The sequence below is a fragment of the Lates calcarifer genome, linkage group LG4, assembly GCF_001640805.2.
Source record: "Lates calcarifer isolate ASB-BC8 linkage group LG4, TLL_Latcal_v3, whole genome shotgun sequence".
Taxonomy (NCBI): Eukaryota; Metazoa; Chordata; class Actinopteri; family Centropomidae; genus Lates; species Lates calcarifer.
Window position 1 is genome coordinate 8,990,128 of NC_066836.1, and position 20,247 is coordinate 9,010,374.

Here is a 20,247-nt window from a genome sequence, read left to right on the forward strand (position 1 = left end):
GGTTACCTGGCTGCTCAGTAAGTAGATTCCTATGCAACTGGCTATAGTTATTTTAGGGGGCTAATTTCTGTGTTTATGTACGTTTGGACTCAGATATATGCACTGGAAATTATCTATTTACTTTGAATTTATCCAGAAGGCTTTAAATGGTGCTGATTGCCAAAATATATGTTTTTCTGTTTCCCTAACCAGCTTACCATTAGTCAGAACAGCCACAATTACAATAGGAGCCACACTGAAAAATAGCCGAATTTTCCTTTAACACAGCCAATGGTAGAGCATCACTGAACATCAGTATTTAGTGTCTGCAGTGCTGGTTTGTATTTATCTCTGCATGCAATATGAACTGATGTGTGTATTGACCTCAAGAGAGCCGACTGCAGCAGTGAATTGCATCTGTTGTTCAGTCTCTGCATGGCCCAGGTTCAACTCTTTGGCTAAGATAAATGCATTCTTGCCAAGCAGCACAGCAGTGTAAGATAGTTGTGGTTAATATATATGACAGTTATAAATTCAATAATGTACAAGACACTGTATATCTCCTTTTGTAGCGCTCTTGTGCAACAGCTTGGCTCTGTAAAATCCAGGTCCTTGTCAAGCTGCAAGGAGGTCAGCGAGCAAGAAGTGAAGGAAGCCTCAGTGCAACCTGACACTCTTTGGCAGACACTTTTCTGCAGCACATTGACAGTTCATCCTCCTTTAACATCTTCTGAATTTATTCTACTTTCCATGACAAGTGAACTGAAGAAGCCCAGGATGGGGATAGAGAGACAGTGCTGTTCAGGGCAGAGATAAAAATTCAAACCCTTTGTACTGTCAGTACCTGGTACATGCATTAAGACTGAGTCATCAAGACGATTCCCCCTCAGGGAATGCTTTTATTCACTTATGGTACGACTAGTGCATTTATTTTAGTACAAATGGCCTCAAGTCCTTTGGCGAGCGCAAGCAGGATCTTTATATGCATGGTAGCATCTGCCACTGCAACCACCAACGCCATACTTAGGTCACTGATTTCCTCTGACTGGGCAGGAAACCATTAAAAGTTACAATGAGAGCAATGATTAGTTGATTAATCAGTTGATCAACAGAATATTTATCAGCAGCTATTCTGATAATCACTTAAATCACTTAACAAGAAAAATGAATCTGAATATATCATCCTTGGTTCTGACAAATTATAGTCACCACTTTCCAGTATTTGTCACCATTTTCCAAGATTTTTTAAGGAGAAAAGATTAATCACTTCAAACTATAAAATGATATAAAATGTTAGATTAATTGATAACAAAAATATGTGTTTGTTGTTACTTAAATATATGAACTGCCCAGTTAATTAATTAATTAACAGTTAGTTAATTTAGACTTCAAGCCAAAGATTTCTATGTTTTAATTCCATTACTTCAGGATATTTGATGAAATAATATCAACAAACAACATTTGATTCAACTGAAAGAAGAAATGTCATGTTAGCAGTACAAATAGTAGTACAGGTGGCAGCACAGCTAGTTATCATACAGTAGTTGAAGAATATTTGCAGTAGACCAAGATGATATAAGTAAGACTTGAAGGTCATAAAATCTGATTGTAAAAATGATTGAAATGCTGTTTAGTTTTCCAGTTTTCTTTGTTGGCTTGTATGCTCTTGTAGTGTCTTGTAAGTAGCTGTGCTCTTTACTTGGCTGTGTACATAACACAATAAAAAAAACTTCATTTATTGTAATATGTGCAAGTTACTGTTATACATTTACAGTAACACTGGGTTAGCTTCAAAGGAATCTGCTGTATTTACTCTGGATAATGAGCTTTCTGAGTTATCGTCACTATAATAGTTTCATGCAAATCTGACTAGTGTAGCACTGTTAAGTCCTTATGCAAAGTCTGTAAGATGTAAAGGGCCCCGCACGGCAAGCTTACATGTTTATGTTAATGAGACTGGGTCCCAGTGTGAAGCTTCATTTCTCACATCATAAAAAAGGGCTTCCCAGTTGTATGAATACCTCAGTATCTACAGTACGTAGAAGAACAATGAACCAGTATAACAAATTTGCCGCAGTCACATATTCTTAGGCCATTAGGGAAAACCACCCACTCTTGACAGCACAGAGAATCTCCAAGATGATTAATGCATCTGCCGCTTGTCCTCACTTCAATTCAGGATACAGTTTCTTTCTTTCTTTTCTTTTTCTTTTTTTTTTTTTTGGAAATACACTTGCTTACATACTGGTGCATTATCTGTTCGGACCAGCCGTGAATCAAGTACAATGTGTAATCCCCCTAGTAAGCCCACTAATACCTGAGATTTGAGAGCATAATCCCCTTGTGCAGGTAACAAAAAATCTATTGTCGCAAATCCACCGGGCCTCCAAATATCAGCTAAAGTGGTCTTGTGTCTGTTTTTAAACAACAGTCTGTTCAGTAGGTTGGAACAACATCATATGAGGTTGGGAGAGCAAAATATGACTGATGTCAGTGAAATAAATCTTTCAAAACAAGAGCATTTTATAACAAATATTACTGAGATTGAACATGGTTTGCAGCTGCTCTCTCTGAAATTACAGTACCACTACTGAGTTAATAACATATGTCTTCAGAAGCTGCTAACTCAGTTTCAAAGTTTTATTGTGAAAAATGAAATATTACAAGATCCATTATGTTTTGACTCCCCTCTGTCAAAATTCTGCCTCACTCCACATACTAATTAACTCCAACTGGGAGCAACCCGCCATGATGCTGACAGCAGAAGTAAAGGAACATTTCAAAAATTTTACATTTCAACTACTAAAACTATTAACACTGTTTTCCAAAACACATAATGTTGTCACTTAATAGCAAATATTTTAAAAATGTTGCATATTATAATGTATCACAAGGTACATTATTCGGTCCCTTTACTGAGGATAACTGTACAATCTGATACAAAAGTTCACTCAGTGGCATGTGGAATGATTGTTGGTTCCAGATAGGCTGGTTTAAGTATTTCTGAAACTGCTCATCTCATGGCATTTTCACCGACAACAGTCTCTCAGAGATGTGAGAGCAGAACGGCCAGACTGGCTGGAGTTGACAGAAAGGCTGTGGTGACACAGATAACCACTCTTTACAACTGTGGTGAGCAGAAAAGCATCTCAGAATGAAGAACATGTCGAACCTTGAGGAGGATGGACTACAACAGCAGAGGACCTCTCCTGTCAGCCAAGAACAGAAATCTGAGGCTGCACTGGGATAAAACACAGCCCAGTCTGATGAATCTGAACTTTTGAAACTTTTGAACTGAATTCTGAACCTTGTGTCAATAGTTCAGGCTGGTGGCGGTGGTGTAATGGTGTGGGGAATGTATTTCTAGGCACACTTTGGACCAATCAATTATCTGAGTACTGTTGCTGACCATGTGCATCCATTTATGGCCAAAATTTACTCCTCTTCTAATGACTTCCAGCATGAAAATGCACCATGTCACAAAGCAAAAGTTGTCTCTAACTGGTTTCATGAACATGACACTGAGTTCAGTGTACTTCAGTGTCCTCCCAAGTCACCACATCTGAATCCAACAGAACATGTTTGTGATGTGGCAGAACAGAAGATTGGCAGAATGAATGTGCAGCTGACAAAGGTGCAGAAATGATGTGATGCTGTCATGTCAACATAAAGCAGAATCTCAAAGGACAGTTTCAAACATCATGTTGAATCTATCCAAGAAGAAGTGAGGCTGTTTTGAGAACAAAGGGAGGAACTACCCATTATTAGCATGTTGTTCCTAATAAAGTGTAATGTAGTCCTGTGCAACAACATCACTTCAACTATGAGTAATAAACAAATAGTTTAATTAACACCTCTTGGAACAGAACCCAAGCATTATCATCTTCATAAAAGTGGGATTTCTGTTGAATTGGATTACATTATATTGCATAGGTGCATCTAATAAAGTAGCAAAGGATTATATATCTGCAAATTGCCTTTCTTATTATACTTCTCACATAAATGTTCAGGTTTTCCAACTTCTACTATAACTACTTTATGTTTCTGCAAAAAAAGTTTCCTCTCAAAAGTCTTTTTCTGTGCTGCAAGCTATAATCAATATGTGCACAGATTGTAATTTTCTTAAAAATGTTTAAATTTGTTTGTGTCTGTGCCAGAGACAGAGTGAAAACAAGGGGTCAGGAGAGTGCAAGAGACAGAAAGAAAAGAGATTCTCCATTGTGTTGCTGGCTTGCAGCAGATGAGCTTGTTCATGAAGGCCTCTTTTTGTGCTCCTAACCTCATTAAGCATTATAGCAGTCATTGTTTATTATTTTAATAAGACATCTGTGTGCGAACCTTTCAGCGTCTCGGCTTTATGGCGCTCTACATCTTTCCTAATCACTTCCTGCCATAAGTGAGTTCACATCAGTTGCAGGATGGGAAGGTAAACTGACACCCATTTTACTGGACAGGCCATTTAAGTAGTGTGGATATATAGAGGCAGTGGTACTAATAGATACAGCGGTTTTCAGGCTTTTAAGTGTGTGTGGGAGGGTGTGCCACCTATTCTCGATGCCTTGTCTGAATTTTTAGTCATTTGAGTCATTTTCTGATTTATTTTAACTGAATGTTGATATATGTTCATTTAGGTGAAGGTGTTGTATTTAAAATTTTAATATACAAAACATGTCAAACACAATATACTCTGGCAAGAGACCAAAAAGAAGCAGACATTGCATTCTTTCTCTGTGTTCAAACCACTCTATTGTTGAGTTCTTTTTTCTCAATATTGGTCATTTATTTTGTTTGCACAGTGTTTTCTGTGGATGCTGCATTTTCCCTCTGCTGCCGGCTGCATTATCCATGTTTTGTTTTTTGTTTTTTTTTCATTTCCTTCTACTTCAGGCTGTTGTTTCCTGACCAAAACCCGTCTCCACTTTTGGAACAAACTGCTCAGCCACAATTTGTCTACGGTGGCCCACAGGGGACAGTAAAACTGTTCAAGTGCGAATATTTGACAAATCAACAAATTACACGTTGACAGGGTGAAATGCAGAAAGGGTCCTTCAATTTAGCAGAGGGCAATTTTTTGGCTCCTCATTTGCAATTTCACAGGCATCTTTTAACTTTCAAGGACATTTCTGCCCCATTAATTTTTGATCAGGCTCCACATAATGCAGTGTGCATATGCATGTGAGCATGTGGTCTCAGTCTTGTATAAATGACGAGCATGAGCATGTCATAAACATGGTTTCCTTCGGTTAGCCAAGACCTCTGCCAAGACTCTGATAATAAGATTCTGACAGACATGTTTGAAAACATCCAACACCTCAGCCCCCAGGTAAGTGTATTGCATGTTGTTTTTCTTTCTGCATCTTCCCTGCATTTGTCATGTAATCAATTTAAAAACTGAGCAGGTACCCATCACAATGACAGATTCTTCTCTCCAAGCTGCCTCTCCCTGCAGGGATTCTCTTTAAATTAAATGCAGGCCAAGGCTGATTCAGACAACAGTCTATGAACTGCAGACTTTCATTAGTTCATTGTGCAGTAACTGGCATTTATAAATAATAGCGTTGACATTTTACATTAAATTATTCTGACATTGGAAGGAACTTTTGTCAAGTGCATTCAATCACCATAGGAAAAACAATATATCACTAAGAAAACTATAAAAAATTTTACATCCTTTACACATCAGTGTTATATTTCTTGCTTTACACAAACATGAGTCCAATATTTACCCTCTTTCAGCTCTGTTTTGGTCTTATCCAAGCTCAGACTGAAATATCTGTTTTTTTAGCTGCTAAATGCTCCACTGTGTTTAATAGCTAGTTGTTAACCTTGTATGTCTGTCAGTGTACAGTTGTTTTATTAGAGTTTTTCACTAAAAGCAGCTCCCTCCTTTAGCCAAAACTGACACTATGAGAGTGGAGAGAATGAACCAGAACAGTAAAGTCGCAGGCCAAAAAACCAAAACAATGAGGTGAAAGACACTATAAAGGTTCCACAAAGCTGAAGGGAACTGCAGGGTCAGGTAATAATTCTATGTGGTTTGTCACTGTGTGTGACCCCGTTACATTATCTGACCCATTGTTGATATAAAAACATGGATAAGAGAAAGATGGGAAGATACACAGACAAACTTTTGCATCAGCACAGATGACTGATACTGAATACATCATGGATGGTTGGTAACTGGGATAAAGTGCAGGCAGTGGCTGGGAAAGCAGACCTCTGACTGGAAAACCGCTAGGGTAAATCACTGGCTGCCTGGGAAAATATGGGTGGGGTAATTGAATGGAAAACACTCATCATCTGCCATCGAGGTTTCTGGTTGCTCCACTGCAGCGGCTCAGTGACTGACAACGGGAAACTGTGGCTGTAATGCTCCCTGTTGTGGTTGCTGGCAGCTCCCCGAAATGTGTGCACCAGAGTGTGTGTGTCTGTGTGCATGTGTGTGTGTGTGAATGTGAGGCAGGGCACTATGGAAGGAAATGTGTGTTTAGTCAATCCTGACGGGAAAAACAGTCTGTGAAGAAAAATGTGAAATAATACAATCACTGTTAAATATACCAAGAGTGTGCAACACCAACTCTTCAAGTTTCTTTGAATCAGAGGATTTAATGATGAGATTCAAACCATCTGCAGCTGGTTAACAATTTCAGTGAAATTGATAATTAACAATCTCAGATAAAACTGGAAGGAAAAAAAACTGCCATCAGGTCTTGACAGTTCCTCTGAAATATTCATGCCACCAGTATCTCAGCAGTCTTGAAAACTCAATGTGCTCTTTTTCAAAAGGCCTTAAAAAAAACCCTGCGCAAACACCTGTCACATGTGATGGAAAGTGCCTACTTTCAGCATTTTCACAGCAAAGCAAAGACGTATAATTTTTTTGTTGGGAAAGCCTGTTGCTCATTTATGCACAGGGAGACAGACACATAAATCTGAAATCACCTTCCAACACTCTCACTGCTGTTTCTGAAGGAGGCTGAGAGATCCCATTGGAGAGTTATCACTGAATCAGATGGACACAATCTAAGAAAGTGATAATTTTTATGATATAATGTTATATAAAGAACCATGTTTGAAATGAAGGATTTTTGATCCTTTTTTTTTTTTTTTTTTTTAGCCATGTTAGAAACAGCAATGCTTTTATTAAATATTCCATTGTACATGCCCTCTTGATCTGCTCTTGTCACACACCCTAGGGGAAGAATCTCAACCGCCATAAGCGTCAATTTGTTTCATTAAAAATTCAAGTGAAGTTGAAACTTCAAGAGACTTTTCAAGTCGGTAGCAGCGACTGGATGATTGATTGATGCTGTGAATCTTTCTGTATCATTGCATTGAACTAATAACACTGAGACAATGTACTGTGTATGATGAGAAAATGATGAAAGGAAAAGATAATCAAACACTTAAACACTTTGCTATATCACAACTGTTATTGTGACTGGATTTTTCAGGCCAATACTGATATTGATATTCAGGTATTTTGAAAAAATCTTATAAGGATATGCAGTAAAACATAAACAAGTATATAAAGCCTAAAATAGATTTTTAAAGAATTGTGAAAATGATATATACTGTTAACAATGTAAAGTTAAATAAAAAGGACAAACTATGAATTGGTGGTTCTGTTTGTAAATTTCCTCAAACATGAGTTTCAAAGTTCATTCTTAATCGTGGATATAGCAGTTTTTCAAAGTATGTAATTATGAAAACTCACAAATGTGCATCTCCTCATGAACAGCTTGAAGTTTCATGAGGCTAAATCAAGCACTTCATGATGAGATTGTGCTTTAAGAGTAAAAAAAAAAAAAAGGGGGGGGGGGGACTTACAACGCTTATATAAGCAAAGATAAAAAAAATAAATAAATAAGAATATGCAAAGAGGGCCAATAAGTCGGGCTCTAATTCAAACCTTTTGCATCCAAACTCGATTCAACGTAGAGTGAAATCATGGTGTCAGATTAAGTGGTGGGTAAATCAGTTTAAAAAGCCTTCAGGCACTGCTGTTTAAAAAAAAAAAACAGCAACACAATAGCAAATAAAGAAATGAGGAAAATAAACATTTCCCATATCCAATTTAATTTATTTCCTATTTGCCCTCAGACTTCTCTCTCTCTCTTCACGTCTTTGACTGTCTCTTCTTTTCACTCTGTGACTTCTGCTCAACTCCCAAAGTAAAAGGTAAATCTTCTTCCACCTGCCCTGCTACCTGCACTTCATGTCATCACTTACATTTATTTTCTCTCTGCTCCTCTCATACTTCTTGCTCTTTCTGTGTCTGGCAGGTCTTCCCTGGCGTCTCTGCAGTAATCTGGTCAGTGTCAGTCTCTCTCCCTCTACATGCCCTCTGAAAACCAATTAACCCTATCAGCCATATCTGAGTATCACCAGATAAATCTATTGCTGCTCCCTCTGTGAGTATGTGTGAGCATGTGTGTGTGTGTGTGATGAAGACCAGTGTATAACTTTCTCCCAGGTCTGGTCACTGTACACACACATACACGCACACACACACGCTCACAGCATACCTGGGCTGTTGCCATGGAGATGGATTAAGGCCAAGCCAAGTGCTCTGCCTGAATGATTGTCACCAGACAGCGAGTCAGTGTGTGCATCTGAATGCAGCGTGTGTACGTACGTGCGCAAATGCTGAGTGTCCATGTGTGTGTGATAGGATTTATCAGTCTCCTGCAGATACACGGAGGTGGGCTCTCTCATCCTATCATTTGGCCAGTCAGTCAATGCAGGGAAAGAGAGACCACAAGAGACGTGGAGAGATTTCACCTTATCTCCCTTAATGGAGATTGAGTTGAATGCGTGCAAGTGTGTGCACAGTCTCCTGTGTGTGCGTATGAGCATATGTGTTAGGAAGAAAAAGGAATTGAACTGCCCCAAAACAGTGATTTTCCCATCATAGCTTAGCAACTGTAACTAGGCACAGCAGGTCTATCAACCCTCAGCTTTCTCCACTTGTTGAAGCAGTGAGCATGAGGCTGTATTAAGAGTGATACATTTAAAGGGTTTTGAAAAATTTGTTTTAGTTCTTTCAAAACCAAAAACACAAGACCAAAAGTGTAAGGAATTGAACCTTGTTTATATGTTCTAATATAAACTGCAAACATTACCATGTCCAGCTAACTAGGTTACTACCCACAGCAGTGATAGAGTAGTAATTACTTTCAGGGCAAAGGATCAGATCTGTAGCCAACATTTTAAGTCTGTAGTGTTACAGGTAATAGAAAAAAGGTCCCGTTTACAACTAACACATCCAGTGTGTAGTATACCCCCATGATGTGGAAGCTAGTCCTGGATGCTAAGAGTTTAAGCTAACATTAGCAGCATGCTTTTTCCCCCTTTATTTATACTAAAATACTTTGTTGATAAATTGTGTTTTATCAAATTGCTAAAAAAAATTGCTAAAATTTTTCTGTTAAGTACCAATTTTGCTAAAAAACAAACAGCTATCAATTATCAGAACTGTTGCCAGTTAATTTTCTTTCAATTGATGAATCGATTATACAACTAATCATTTGAGCTCTGGTGTACTGGCTGGTTTCTGGGTGCCACAGGAAATAATGAAACAGTCAGCGGAGGTCAATAGGGGCCCAATAACAAATGACTGCCCCAGGGGCCCCATAGGAGGTTAATGTGGCCATGAATACAAGGGCTGACTCACTCTACACTGCGATGTCTTGGTTTATCAGTTGGTAAGGATGCTGACTTTTTCCTGGGACCTGCTTTAAATTTAAATTCTTTTGGTACAATATTACAAATGTAGCAATCAGGTACATATTTGAGACCCCTTTTATTACAATTTCTATATTAAAACAAGTCAGCTGATAACATTACAGCATCAGCCACTGACAGAGTTTTCAACCAACTCAAGGAGCAATTGTTAGCTTAATTAGCTTGCTAGAGACAGTCATCATTTCTGGCGGCAAAATAGATGGCTGGCAGCTAGAAATGAGAACCCTGCTTTTGTCTTTGTCTGAAATCAAGGACCCACCGTTTCAAAAATTTCAGTAAACTGTGGAGTGGTAAATCTGCCACTATTATCACTGTAAACTGAAAGCCATGGAAAAACAGAGTTCGGTGGGATTACCAACGGCAACTACAGGAAGAGTCTGGTATAAAAAAAAATCTGTGAGATAGAAAAGGAGAAAGAAAACTACTGTGTTCATTAAGCCTGTATGAACATTTGTGACTAAATGCATTCGGCCATGCGTTCTTAATAAAAGATGATGATCCCTTCATTCCCTCGCCACCTGGGAAACAGGAGGCTCATCAAAGCTTGATTAGATACTGCAGTCAACCATGCACACACAAACACACACAAACACAAACACACGCGTTGGGCTATGTATATCTAATTCATAACCTTACAGTCTTCAATCATATTCACAGCAGCTTGTTTCCTGCTTTATGAGAGCTTGGCACAGAGCACAAAGAGTGAGACAGAGTTGGCCTGGCGCCAGAATAACTAATTTGCTGTAATGACTTTCTGGCAGTCCGGACACGGCAGAGCTCCCACATAAAGCGAAAGGCCAGGCCACGACGGGCAATTCAATTACTATCCCGCCTCAGTGTAGTCGCTAGCTGAAGATCAGGGCAACATCAACACAACAACCAGAGATGATATGCTACTCTGCTGTGCTGAAACAATGAAGCAAGTCATTTGTTGTAAGTAAACAAGTACAGGACAACACTCCGATATAAACTGTACAGGAACTTTTGTTTTATTGCAAGAATCTGGACCCAGATGTCCGTATGGAAATAACAAGTGAAACTGCTATGGTCAACTATTTTCTTATTATAGTTTATTGTGTGGAGGATTCAGCACGGAATAAGAATGAACATGTTGTACTGATCTGTGTTTTTGTTCTTTTAATATTATATGCAAGGGGAGATGGGAAAATTACAATTATTCGGCCCTCTATATGCTACACTGACACATAATGTAAATGTATTGGTTTTATTCCTAATTAAAGGTTATAATGACATGAAAGGTTCACTGAAAAGGCCAAATATCCTCATGAGGTCAAAGCTGAAATAACACTGGAAATTAAAATTTCAGCATGCACTATGATTCATTGCACAGCCTTAACAGACTAAACTAGCAAGAAAAATGTAACGCATATTGAATAGATTTTATTCCACGTGTCCAAGTCCTATTCCTGCAATGTTTGAACAACTGCACAAATTGTGTTTTGCACAGCCAAAATCACCTCATTCACCACTGTCTGAAGGTATCACATATACTGCATCAGCTTGTTCCAGCACTCCAGGCTATATGTTTACACTGTGAAAAATATTCAAAACCAAAACCATGTTTTTTTGACATGGCATGACAACATGTGGATCATCAGAGCTGGATATGACTGATGCATGAAACAGAGGTACAGAGAGAATACTATGTGGTGTTGGACCAGAGAGTGACAAACCAGAGTACAGTTAGCAACGTCCTGACATGACAGAATAAGTCAGAGAGAGCAAGAGAGAGGAAAAGAGTGACTAGCATTGAACCGGATATATCAACATGACAGCATAAGCCAAAGAGGATGAAGGGTCAGAGAGAGGGAGAAAGACAGGCAGACAGAACAAAAGACTGATGGACAAAAATAAAGGGAGATGGAGAGAGACAGAAAGAGCGAAGGTGATGATGATGATAACAACAGAGTAGCTGCCAGAAATGAAATGACAGCAAAGGGTAGAACTGCCCTGTAGGAACTGGCCGGCATGTGTCACTCAGTGAAAAAGCAGACTCATACAGAAATCACACACTCACTCACACACACACACATACACGCATTGCACTGAGTGGCTGCCACCTGACGTGTGCGGACAGAGAGACTGGCATGCCAAAGGAGAGCGGCAGGGAGGTGAAGGGCAGAGAATCAAACCCACCTGACATTTTGACAAATATGGGGCCAGATGGTTGCTGAGGCTTGGTGCTTTGACCTGCTGTGCCAGACCTGCTCTCACAGACATATGGGGCTCTGGATGTGACAAAAACAACTGTGATACTGTAAAAGCCAAAAGAGGGGTGCTCTCCAGAGGGATAGGAATATCTCTCTCTCTCTCTCTCTCTCTCTCTCTCTCTCTCTCTCTCTCTCTCTCTCTCTCTCTCTCTCAGGCATCACAGCCATAGCGTGCCTCATCACATCTAACCTCTCCAGCATCAAGGGCACTCAATAAACACAAACTCTCAGTTGGAAACTATATTCCTGCACTGCCACCTTTGTTTCAGCATCAGGCTCCCAGCAACACTGACTCATTTCTAACAGCAAACTAACAACAGCCAATACAAAAGTCCAGATATAAATGCAAAAAAAAATCTACAATGTAAACACAGTAAGTATCCACAAAGGGAATACAGACAATATGTAGCAGCTACTAGTTTTATTACAAACAAGCCAAAATTTAAGACAGTGATGACAGCATTACAGCTGCTGGGAAAGGGGCTAGATGGCAGAACAAACTGGGGCTAAGGAACAAAAGAAATCTCCTGGAAAACACTTACAGGTTTCCGAAAGTAGAGATCTTCAAGTATTTTGCACTACAATTAGTATGTTCCCATCCACCTGTTCTAATACATAAATCTTTGCAGCAAAAAAGTTAAGTGGAAATGCCAGAAATGAAAATAATCTGAATTACTGCTTTGGCATGTAAAAGCTGACAAAAACAGACTTTTTGAAAACATTTTGAAGCTGCGGTGCCTGCAGTTTCTACTGTAAACCAAGCATTCATGTACAGTAGGGCTGCAGATATCTTCATTATCAATTATTTGTTCATTATTAGAAGTTCCCTGAGTGCAAATTGTGGGCATCATTTTGCTTTTTGTGTCGGATCAAAAGTCCAAAACTGTAAGAGATTCAACTCAAAATGAGTAGTATGTAACTTTGTGCTGAGCAACATTCAAGTCACATAGAGGTTTTTGCTTGCATCTGTAATCTTGGAGGCAAAGGACATAAAAGAAGTATCCCAGACACTATAATAATGGTTTTTTATCTGCAACATAAGACAAGACTACACTTCCTGTCCCACCAGTACCTCATTATCCCCCACCCCCCACCTGAGATCCCCAAATTCTTGGTGTTGCATTGCGTCGTGTTCAGTGGTGATTCACTGTGATAATTTTAACATGGAATTCGCATCATGTTAACACTCACTGTTACAACAGAGATTGCAATAAATTGAGAATAAGAAAGGCGGGAAAGTCAGGTGTGTATCTGACAGCAACGTCCTGAGCCTTGACATGGCCCTTTTGTTACTATATATCATCTATGCATTTAGTAAAAAGGTGATGTGAATGTGTGAAACAAATTCATTCATTAAACACAAGTTCCATCTTAGGTGGGAAACAGCAATGAACTGCCATGATGTATGATGAGTATCTGGCACTGTTCGTATTTTCTATTTATATTCGAAGGTAGCCGATAGAAATTCACACTGATCCACTTTTTATTTTTCTGAATTCTCAACTGAAATTTGCTTAAAAGTTGAGCAAAACAGAAACTTTTTGACTGTCATATCATGCCTCTCTTCTCCTGCTGTGGAGTCTTTCCCTCTCCTGTTTGCACCTCCTCTTTGTGTCAGGTAAGACGCACAAACGCAAGGGAACAAACACGCAAAGGCTGGGTTACACGCTGCACGTCCCCCAAACCTACAGCTCGATAGTCAGATGACTCATCCTCCTCCTTTCCCATCAGGACCAATATGGGATACCATCTGCCTCGCCCTAATAATGACAAAGCCTTCTCCAATTTCCCCATCACTTTGAGATATTGCTTGGCTTGTGTGTGTGTGTGAGAGAGAGAGAGTTTGAGCTCAAGCTCAAGCAAATGAAGAATGAGTTATTCTCCAATCTCACCTGAAGAATCTGGGGACAGTCCCCGTGCACGGTGTGTATGGACTAAGGGACAGAAATATGACAAGCTAATAATGATATCATGAGTTTTTCCCTGAATTTCTCTTTTTTTTTCTGGGAGGGAAAAGTTAGCGTGAGAAGACTGTTTCCTGAAGCCGCACAGATTTTCTTGTAACAACCATCACAAAATTTTCCCCTCAATACAAGTTAGATGTTTTGAAAATGAACACAGCTTCAAGACATAACTGAGCTGAGGAGAAATGTAGGAGTTTAGGGGTGCTGTGGGGTTATATCAGGGAGTGTATCCTTAATGATTCACTAATCAATGCTTCTCTATTATGAAGAATCAAATGACTGTGTAATGTGAGAATTATCAACTGACCCTGCAGTTCCCGTCAACTCTTTGAAGAATTTTTGCCTCGTAAATCAACTGTATGCTACGCTAGTTTTGTCTGTCTCCTGTCCTGTCCTGCTTGTTGTTGAATTCTTCTGCTTCCCACTTGGGGGCAATGAAAAATGTCAGCATTCAGCTGGAGCAGTGTTTCTGGCCACTTGGAAAATGTAGGTTCAAAATTTACTCTTTTTAGCTCGGTTTTGGTCGCGATCAACTCCTGAGAAAAATATCTGGCTCTATAGCTGCTAAATCCCCCACTATGTTCACAGACTAGTTATTCACGTTATCTTTAGCTAATTTTGTCACATAATCAAAAAACCTATTTGATCAAATCTTTTCAGCTAGAAACTTCTTGCTGTTGATGTTGGAAACAAGGCTGATGAGAGCAGTGAGAAGTAAAAAGTTAAGTTTTGAGACGTAAAACCAAAACAATGAACTGAAAAATGCTAAGAATCTCTGTGTAGAGGAACTAGGGGAACACTACAGAGTTGTGGGTTTGTCACCACAAGTGACACATTTAACATATACATAGTCATTTGAATCATTGTTGATATAAAAATATTAAAGGTGCAGCTTTAAGCTTAGCTGAGGACCATGTGGAGTGTTTTTTTAACACATGCAGACATGGCTTCTTGTAATTAGGTGTTTTATTTATTGACTGAACAAGTGTCATGAAGGGAGACCACATTTCTTGAGCCTGAGCCTTTGAAGCGAGACCACATTTCTCATCTGGCCTCAGAAAAAAAATATTTACCTTGGGGCTTCTCTCCACATGCATCTCAAACTTTTTTTCCTTCCTATTTTTTTTTTTTTTACAAAGCCACATAATGAAAATCCATCCAGTGAGACGACATCCTGTGAAGCAGGGAGCTCCTCCTTTTTGTCAGACAGAGGGCCCAATATTAGAAATTTAGTCTCGCTCCAAGACTCCAGCTTTGGAGCACTCTGGTCATCTGGCTGTGCGATTCTGTCCTATGAAAATTTACTGTTGTCATAGAGGAGGTTGACCCAACACTGAGAAATCACATTTTCCATTAAGAATCACCACTGCGAAGAGCCCTGACATATAAACAACAGAAACAGATGATCTACAGCCAGAGAGACAGTGAACGAAAATTATATTATCTCATAAAGATGAGGATAAGGCCAAGTGAACTGCCCATAATACTCTACATCCTTTGTTTCCCTTTTCTATAATCTATTTCTTTTTTTCTCTTCATCTTTCCTTCTATTGTTTCCATGTATTGATTTGTTGCTTACTGGCTTCTCTCTTTCTTTCTTTCTGTCCCTCTTTGTTTCATCCACCTTTCCTTTTTTCTTTCTCTCTTTCATCCTTACTTGCTTTCTTTCTTTTCTTTTCTTGTCTTCTTTATTACGTTATTTTCTATTTGTCTTTCTACCTTTGCTTCATTCTTTGTGTCTTTCTCTCCTTTCTGTCATTTTCCTTTTGTCTCTCTCTTGTTCTCTTTCCATATTTCCTTCAGTTTTTCCATCTTTCTTGCCATCGCTGCCCTTTTCCATCTTTGCTTTTTCCTCTCTTTCTTCTTTGTTTCATTCTTTGCATCTTTCTTTCTTCAGCCTGGCTCTCCTAACTTTAGGCTAACACTGTCCTGGGTGAAAACATTTCACGCCACAGAATCTTTAATGATGGGGATGCTTCATCAGACAGATTAGATTTTGTCCTGTGCTTCATTAGTTCGACGGCACATATTTGCATATCTTTTTTTACTCGCAGTCATTAACGGTCTTTGTCCCTCGCTGCAGTTTTCAGTCTTAAAAAGAATGAATGTTTGTCATTCCCATCTGCTTCCAAGCTAACGTTTGACAGCTAACCTATGACATCTTTCAAAAACAATTACTTTTTTTTTTTTTTAACTAAGCTGCAGCAAGTTGCAGCCGTTCTAGACAATTTAATTAAGATTACTGTACATTGGCTGTTTTTTGCCATCATGAGGGTGTAAGGACAAGTATGAAGAAGATCGGAGCTGATAGCTGTGCAATAGCTGATTTATTAATTAGTATGTTGGTGGGAAAGGAGGGAGACATGGAGAGCCTGGGAGTGGTAACATGGCTGCACTGTAATACATTATGAATACTAATCAGCTCTCATCAAAATAATTCAAGTCATAGCAGGCACCAGGAGCGTCTTCATATGCCTCTTTTCTTCTGTCTTTTTCTCTTTCATATCCAGTGATTAGAAATCCATTTACTCCACTTACTATCAGCACGTCACTGGATGCAGATAAGCTCCTCAGGAGGCGAGGAAACATAAATCAGACTTTTGAAACAAATGTGCAGCAGATGTACTCAGGAGAGATAGGCAGCGTGATCTATTGGGATGTTAAAGCTGATCTATATTATTCACAGCCATGTATAGACGGGGTCAACAACATGGCCGCTCTGAGAATAATGGTCTATGCCAAAGTGCCGTATGATTATAGATAAATTTTACAGCCTTCAGTCATAAAATACCTTGTTGGTATGGATCTGTAACCCTAGCTGGAGGACACTACTTAGCTGAATACTGCTGATGATATGGAGCATGTACACCGGATGATAAAGTTTTATACTCACAATAGCTTCAGTTTAATAATCTGATTGGTCAATGTTGCCTTCCACTGGATCACCATATTTTCTTGGCTGCCAACTGTTGTTGAGGGTATAAAGGAGCTGCTGTACTTTTTGATCTTTGTTGGCTTGTTGTAATTGGGTCACCAAAGTCAGAATGTTTCATCTTCTGGGGACCATGAATGTCTGTACAAAATTTCATGGCAGTCCATTCAATAGTTGTCCAGGGTGACTGACCAACATTATCACACAGCCATGCTGCCAGTGTGGCTAAATATAAGTTACCCAGACAAAGAATCTGACCAATATTTTGGTGGTAACGTTTTAGTTTTGGAAGTTCTGAAGTGAGCAGAATTCATGGTCAAATTCAGTCACAGTTTCAAAAGGTTTTCAGGTTAAAAACCAAGCTGTACATGTGTAAAATCTCATTGATGACAGTCTTTGATTACAGATACTTGGGGGCACCAATGGGAAAGCTGCCTCTTTATTCACAGTGAAGTTAAATCTAATGCTCTTCTGTTCATTTCCACAGAAAACGCCAACACTCTGTAGTTTTATTTGTGTTTTGGATTTGCAGTGGAAACGAAAGCTGTCAGAAGGAGAGGAATAATCTATTTTGATGTGTTGTGTAGTGAATCACAGGCCATAACCTTTGACTCATAACTGGATGAAGGCATGTTGTTCTGTCATCCAATAAAGTAATATGCTCACAGTTTGCCCTTGCCATAGGTGAGCACAGCGCTGAGATAGGAGACAGAGTGAAGATAAAGAGTTTTCAGACTGAGCACTGCAAGGATATAGAGCCCCATGGGGCACGTAAGCCCAGAATGTGGCCAGTCAGCTTACTGCACAGCAGGAGTGGTGTGTATTTGTGGTTGAATGAGTGTGCGTATGTGTATTGGGGGTAATGATGCAGTGAAAATAAGAAGAGTCGCTTCTATCATCATAGAATAAAAGTAACAACACACCATAAACCTCAACATCTAAACTAGAAACAGTAGGAAAAAAGCCAAATAAACAGGAAGTTGGTCACGTTAACAGCTTTTGCAATTAAACTTAAGATGCTTCTTATAGGATTTTCTCATAACTAATGCTGTGAATTGGGTTGTGACACAAATATGCTGAAAGAGAGGCTGATCTTTTGAATACTGCTCACATTATTATTTTTCTTTTAAAAAAAAGGCATCTTCTTTGTAAGGCATTAAAAAAAGCAATATATTAGGCCTCATGTCTGAGTTTACAATTCTCAATTCTCATATGTACAGACCAATTTGTTTGTCTACATTTAGTAGTTGGCAGGACACCTTAAGAAGTCTGACAGATTTCAATAACATCTGGGTAAAAATGTGGCCAGTGAGAAAAGGAACAAGCCATTAATCTTTCTTCCAAATCTACATACAAAAAACCTCCCCATGGTGTTTTTTACAAAGCAGTTCATGATCTGGCTCAAAACTCCTCAACTATGAGGCATATGGTAAATTCTTTGTTATCTGGATTCCTTGGTTCAGCACAGATATATGAGCATATGCCCCAAAAGTTTTCACCCTCAAAAAAACTTTCCAAACTTTTCTATCACTCCTGCTATATTTGCTCCATAAAATACAGAATTTGTATGTGCCCAAAGATTTTTATTTTTATTTTTTATTTTTTACATGCAATGATTGTTATCAAACTCTGTAGGTGTGGCCACCAAATATCTTTAACAAATGCTGAGATTGCAACCAATTACAAAGTGGTCTGGCAAATGTTATGGTGACTCAGCAACATGCTAAATTCAAATTAAGACTGCGCAGTGGTTTTCTCTCTGTCCTTCCATTCCATTCATTAGCTATACCCACTGGAACCAATCACAGCACTGGATGAGAGGCAGGTACACCCTGGACAAATTGCCAGTCAATTAAGGGCTGACACACAAGAGACAGACTAGAGTTTTGCACAGACCTAAAAGTGAGAACCATGCCAAGACAGAGTATGGCACTGTGGCCCAACAGCAGCAAACATACAAACACAAGTTATATCAGTTACAAATAATAAATACACACATTTCACTCATCTACCAGCATGTAACATTATAGCATCTCAAAATAATAAGTTATCTGCCTTACCAGTTAGTGAATCAACTGTGTCATTTCTGAATATCAGCCAGATGAACATGGCTGGTAACCCGAAAACACATCTCCAAACTGAACTTGACAACATTTACAGTCCAGAACAGAACTTTATGCAGGTGTGACTGTGGTGCTCTTTATGTAAAAGTTGTGGAGAAAAAGAATCAAATTATATTTTTGGGTATAATGGTCTCAGCTGGTCACTGGGACCAGAGTGTGAGTGTTTTCTAGTTTAGAAATTAGGAATACTAGCATTACCAAAACACCTGTTCCATCAATGAAACAAAGAGAGGAGACTGTGACTGAGATAAATATTGCTGGCAGCGCAAAAAACTTTCATTAAGCCATCTAATTCATAACACTTTCCCCCCTGAGCCTCTTTACTTTTTATACCTGGCATGATGCTTGGAACTGATGCTGCAGGAATAACTCTGACAAATATGAGGCCTCTCCTGATTCATCCTGAGAGTCTAAATAGAGTGATATCAAAGCACATTGTAACTCAACATGTCTCTGATGTACTTTCTTTTTTCCTCTGCAAAAATGAGCAGATGTGTCAAATCACAACTGGCTTAGAGAGTGTTTTCTGCATAACATGTTATTGGAGCGATCCACTCACGCAATATGTGATATCACATTACAATAACATATGTATCATACGTGCGTCAGTCTTAAAACTACACTGGTATCTGTCAGCAACAATTTTATTTATACGGTGGACTAATTGTACAATAATCCTCCTGCTCTCTCAACATCTCGTAGATACACACAAAGAAACTGAGTTGCACTCATCTCCCTTTGAAGTGCCTTAATGCACTTAATAAGTATGCAGAATCTCACTTCTCACGTCAAAACACCCACTACAGTTTAAACACTTGTTAAGCAGTCAGTGCAACAGATTTTCCACTTTTCACATGCTCTGTGAAATCTGCCATTTTTCTTTTCCACCTTATATAATCAAGCTTATATCATCCGCTGATTTAGAGAGCAGCAATTTAATGATGGATATGAAGGAAATCAACTTTTATGATTGGCATGTGATCAAACAAGTACAGATGGCACAGAGAGAGACAGGAAGAGAGAGAAGATTAGACTTTGCATGCTGTGAAATGTAAATAACCAGTGGATGTTAAATTAATCAGAAGGTTCATAAGATCATTTAGCCCCACTGATCACAGAGTATTGACCAGAAGATGCAGGAAGGCATATGTTCAAGGATGGAAGCAGAGGGAGGAATGAAATCCACTTCAAAGAAGTTTTGATGGTTTATAGACATCAGTGAGGTTAAAACACACTCCAGCAGCGACTTAGTACTATAAAACAGGATTGAA

General features: G+C 39.0%; 1 protein-coding gene across 1 annotated transcript in view; it reads right to left on the reverse strand.

Moving 5' to 3' along the window:
* b4galt2 (UDP-Gal:betaGlcNAc beta 1,4- galactosyltransferase, polypeptide 2) overlaps positions 1–20,247 on the reverse strand; it is a 151,519-nt gene that overhangs the window by 33,681 nt on the left and 97,591 nt on the right. The gene's annotated exons all lie outside the window — the stretch shown is intronic.